Here is a 6,000-nt window from a genome sequence, read left to right as displayed (position 1 = left end):
CTTTAACTACCTCACATTCTCTAGTCATGTCCAATCCCCGCACACCTCAGTCTAGAGGTGTACGGAGATCAGAACCATCGGGTTATAATCTCGTCTTTATTGGTCAATGCCTATATTTGTGGGTACAAGAAATCTACACACCCACGTGTACATGATACTGCATGTAGTGGACAAAACCCCTTTGCCTTTATAGCATTTCACAACATCTTAACATCTTTTCATAGTAGATCTTTGTTTGTAGCATGCAGGTACGTCATTCTTGCAATGTAGCTGATGTCTGCTCAAGGCACTTAATTCTTATTCTAGATTTGACGGGATGTGTGTGGTGTGTGTGTATGTGTGTGTGACCCTTGAAATCATCATCTTGCATCACTAATTTCTGTGTATGCTCAATTTGCTCTTCCATTAGCTGAACATGACGGCTTATTGTATGGTAGCAGCAGTCAAACATGCAGGTGGAATTGCTGGTCCACATGGACTGTAGAGGTTGTGAGCGCAGGAAATTTTCTCATCATTTTCTCGCCATTTCTTCTAACCTTATCTTAAACGATTTCCTCGCCATTTCTCCTAACCTTAATTAAATAACCTAAATCTAATCTAATATAACGTAAATCTAAATTTGACAAAATGGATAGTGCCATCGCGTTCGGAACGGCCCAAAACCTCAGTCTACAATGTCAAAGTGCTCCAATCCGACATCGGATGAGCAGTTTACGACCAAAACAGGCTCCAAAACCCCAAAAACACACCTGCGACTGTTCCTCCTCCCTTCTCCACATTTTTTCTGGTCTCTCTCTCATTTTTTTCAGTTCCCACACTTAGCTTTATTACTTGGGCACCCTTGGATTTTTAGTTGACCTCAAACGGACCCTGAACAGGCCAAAAACTGACCTCACAGTGCATTGTTGTCAACCTGCTGCATCCATGCGCACACCTGTCACTCAAATTTTTCCAATAATGCATCCCGCCACCACGTGAAGTGGCCCCAAAAATTGGTCCTCATGATGACCTTTCTACATAATTAGCACAAGAAAACACCCACGTCGTGTCTGTACTTATCCACATGCAAGTAGACCCCATTCGTCTTCCTGACGCCACTAGATGCCATCTGACGCACCTGCTTACCTCATGTCGTCGGCCCGCGGATAGCTTCCTTGAGAATTTTTACGCACTACCAACTCCTCATTATTGTAGAAAAAACACACTGGTACTGGTAATAGTGAAAATCGATGCACTATGTATAGTACACATGTGGGCCCCACGTAACCACCTGGCTATGGAAAATGGGCAATTCTTTATTTGATGCACCATGCATGTGTATGTACATATGCGCAATCCCTTGCTCCAAAAAACTCCTGACATAATTTGCCCATCCCCTAGCCTGCTAGAGCATTCATGCTCAGCAGCAGCAAAAGGAGATATTCATTCCACCTGGATCCCACACAAAAACACTTTGCATTCCCTGCCTCAAAAACATAATCAAGCTTCCACCTGGTTCCCAAGGAAAACGTTTAGAGATGCCATATATCAACTTTGCATCAAGAAAACCATCAGTTACTTTGGCATAGACCTGCATGTGCAAATATATCTCCTTCTCCATAGTTGAGAGGTCTCCACTAATCATTTGTGTCATCAATTCCTGCTTCTTTGACAACTCAACCTTGGTTTGCATCAGCCCTTCAATCACTTCATAAGACCCTTCACTTTCATCTTCAACTTTATTCGAAAATGCAACTAAACCAGACTCTTGGATTTCTTTATCCATCAAAAGAAATGCAACATCAGCATCCTCATCACTGGTGGTAGTGTTATCACTGTCCTCATCTGTCACCGTGGAATAGTCTTCATCACTAGACTCATCCTCATCTTCATAAAGCTCCTCTAATCGTTTCCTTGTGTCCATATTATAAAGCTTCTTGGTACCTGTGTTTCCATAGAGGCTAATCGTACCATGTCGCCAATCTTGAACAGCTCCCACTGCAGGTAACCATGGTCTGCCCAGTATAATAGGATATGCTCCCAACCCTGCTGGCATCACATGAAAATCAACCACTGCCTTTGCATCATATGCCTCCACTTCTAAGATCTTTACAACACCCAAGAATTTTACTTTTTGATGGTTTGCCAATCTGATCCGAAAACCTGACACCCCAGCCACCACTGTGAGACCCATCTTCGCAACGCATGAGTGTGTTATGACGCATATTTGGGTTCCTCCATCCACATAACCTTGTCCCAAATTTTTCCTTTTATGCCACACATCTACTATTGGACAAATGTCTAGTAGCTCATCCATTGCCAACACCTTTATTGAACCTCTCTCTGGCTCTTTCTCCATTGGGTTAACCATCCTCTTCCATTGTCGCTTTAGCTTAGGCACCATCTCTATAAGCTACCCAAAAGTAACATCTGCCTTCCTGCTCGTCAGATCCTCCTTCAAGTCATAGCTTAATTGCCCATCCCCTAGTGGAAAATCTGAAACATGAAACTTTCGACGAGCTCTCCTTTTCCTCTTGGCCTTGACATCCTTGCCTTCATGGCTCTTTCCTTTCTTCTTACTAGGACCTGGGTCACTTCTTCCTTCCTTTTCCTCTGTGGTCCTCTTCCCAATAGGCAACACTAATGTATCCTCTAGCTTTGATGCCTTCTCCAAGGTGAATACACTTAGCACTTTTGTCTCTCCCTTTTCCTCCTGGGTCAGTCCACTGGTTCCTTGTCTCCCTTAATTTCAATGCCATAATCATTTGACCTAGTTAGCACCTGTCTTGGCAATGGATACATGTCTCCCCCCATCCTTGGTGGCTTATCACATTGTGGGCTGATGTGGCCCAACTCTCCACAATTATAACATGTGGGCGTCTCCCTCCAAAACCTACCATTGCTTTGTCCAACACCATTCCTATGCCTTTCTTCACCTCCTGGCTGATTTACAAACCTTCCTCGACCTCGATTATTTCCCACTTGACCTAGCATGTTTAGGCTGAGATTCTTCATTAAATCTACCACTTGCCTCATGTCTTTCCTTATCCCATCATCTTGCACTGCTATTGGAGCCCCATTGGTCCAACTGTTGTAATGAGCCCATTTTTAAAGCATATCAAATTCCATTTTTTATGTCAAAGACGTCTTATCAGTTTGATCCATTCGTCTGGATTATGTAAATATTAGTCAGTTAGTCAGGACTCAGAATTATTCCCACTTTTGTAATCATGAGCAAGAGAACCCCATGTACATTTTTTGAGCTAAGGTGACTAAAGTATAAAAGTCACCTTAGAACCATTTTTTAAAAAACATTTGAATTAATCCTGTGCCGTACGAGTCTGAGAGAGAGAGAGAGAGAGAGAGAGAGAGAGAGAGAGAGAGAGAGAGAGAGAGAGAGAGAGAGAGAGAGTCTTATCCCCTTTGCTACGCGCTTCTCCCTCACTGGATTCACGACGCGACCACACCACCGCGATAGTCTCTCCGAGAGCTACGCGCCCACGCCACGCATTCACCGTTTTGAGTTGATCACGATCGATTCTTCCTCGAGCTTGTTTTGCTTGTAAGTAGCACAAACGGTGTCTGTTTTCAATAATCAAGTGCTTCATGGAATGAGAAAGAGATTAGCTAAACATAGATACTGATAAACTTAAGTTTCGCCCACTTTTGGATTATGATCTGTTGGTCTATCGTGACAGCTTTCGAGATAGCTAGGGTTCAAATCTAGTGAGATTAGACTTATAGGTAAGTATGTCCTAGTGAGAGGATGGTGCCTAGTAAGTTTGATGTGATTCTGAGTTCATTGGACGTGTAAACTGTGTTGTGAGAGTTAAGGGATAGGGTGGGTTGCATTCTACCAGGGTTAGTGATTGATGCATCATAAAAGTGTGTATGTCTAGATTGGTCTCAGCCTGACAAGCTAACGAGATTGCCTACGTGCACCTACGGGTTAGTCGTGTCATCGAATGATAAGTATGTTTTCTGTGTCGTGCTCGTGAGTATGAACAGGGGAGTAGTTAAGCCCTAAAACATTGGTGCCGCTGCCGGGGACACAAGACCTTAAGTAGGGAGATCTACGTCACTCGTGTGATGGTTAGTTTACTTTAGTTTTGACTAGAGAGAGCTTAAAACGTTTAGAACAAGATCCAGGATAGAGTATCCTGAGGTCTAGTGGATAGCCAGGAAGCCTGTGTCTTGCCGAGGGTCTGCAACTAGTTAGATTTAGTTAAATAGGATAATGAGGAGTTATGGTTTTTGGTTTTGAGTGCTTGTTATACTTGTGAATAAATAGAGTAGAAAAACGCTGTAAAACTGCAAAAAACAAACAAAAAGAAGAAACAATAAGGTTGTTTGCTTGCCTTGAAAGCAAAACCCACCTCATATACCCTTGAAAGGGATGAAAAGAGTCAACATTGAAATCTATGATTCAACACTCGAGAAAACATAAAAACTGTGACCAAAACCAACAAAAGAAAAAAAAAAAAAGAGAAACAGGTGATTGTCATAAGGAAACACTAAGTGAACCTAAAAGAGGCCAAGATGAGATATAACCATTAGCCAAGGGCAAAATGACGGTGTCATGAGGTATGACTGATGTGCACAAGTTTAAGATGCAGTGTCATCAAATTTGCATCACTTCAAGTGCAATGGAGTTGTGAATTGTCAGAGAAAAGTGAAATTTTTGAAGTGCTTGAGTTTGAGGTCAAAATAAGTCCAAAATTCACAAAACTTGGGGGATAGATTTGTATGGGCACAGGGAACAAGACTATGCAAAAACAGACAAAAAATTGAGTCCCTATTGCTCACTGCCTGGTCTATCGCGATAGACTAGTGAAGGTGGTGTTTGTCTAGCAACAAGCAAAAAACCCTTACACCACAAGCTTAACACATCAATACAAGGGTACTCACAAAAATTGAGTGAATTTGAACACCAATTTTGACCCCAAAACTTCAAAACTGGTGTTTGGAGTCTGGATTCAGAGACAAGGGCAAGAAGTCTTTGACTAGATGTCCAAACAGTGCCAAAATTGGTCAATGCACTACACAAGGGGAGACTAAACTAACTGTGGGGAAAACTTTGGAAAAAAAAGCTGAAAATGAAGAAAGAGCTCAGTCTATCGCGATAGACCAAGGAACTTTCTGCTGGGGAACTTTTCTTTCAAATTTTCCCTAGGGAGAGCTTTTTCAGGGCCTAAATAGCAGACACACCAAAATTCAAGGCATTTAGATCACTAAAGGTCAATCTGAGGGTCAGATAGAGAATCAAGCTCTGACTGAAATACTAAAAGGGGACCAAAACCCAACCAAAGTGTCCAAAATTCACAAAACTTGAGGGATAGTCTATAGAGGGTAGCTGGAACCCAAGGGTAAAGTCACAATTTTGAACTGACTTGTGCTGAGCAAACTGTCAGTCTATCGCGATAGACTAAGGAAGTAGTGAGTCAGACATTTTTTACATTTTGTGACTATACTGCTAGAACATACTCTCTATACAGATCCCAGCCATCATTTCATCATTGAAATTGGACCACCAGAAGACTGACTAAATGGTTGTTGTATATACTTGAAAGATTTTTTGGTAATTCAGGGAAAACACTTGTGAACAAACTAACCATCCTTGTGTAGATCCCGGAAGGAGGTCATCACAAAGCTATACAGGAAGAAGGAGTCCAGGTAAGCTTTAAGTTTGCAACAAAACTTTCATTCTTATGTATTTGAGGTCAGGAGCCTTTGTTAAGTCGGGAGCTAAAAGTGTCAAAAGTGAAGTTAGCACCATGTCCACAGAAGAGAGTGTAACTCAGACGAGACTAGACCCATTGGCACCAATCATTGAAGAGGGAAGTGATACTGACACTTCGTCAGAAAAGTCCTTCTTCATGATGGGGAGTCAACAGCCAGTAGGTTTCAACGGTGAATGACCAATGCCAGGGGGGAGCACCTCCGTACATCCTTTAAACGAAACCAAGTTCACTATAATCTTCTTGGAAGGAACTAACTCAAGGGGAGCCCTACTCTATTCTG

This window comes from Adiantum capillus-veneris, chromosome 4 (genome assembly GCF_014529385.1).
Source record: "Adiantum capillus-veneris isolate H3 chromosome 4, ASM1452938v2, whole genome shotgun sequence".
In the NCBI taxonomy this organism is placed as follows: Eukaryota; Viridiplantae; Streptophyta; class Polypodiopsida; order Polypodiales; family Pteridaceae; genus Adiantum; species Adiantum capillus-veneris.
The sequence above is the reverse complement of the archived record's forward strand: the minus strand, read 5'-3'. Positions refer to the sequence as shown.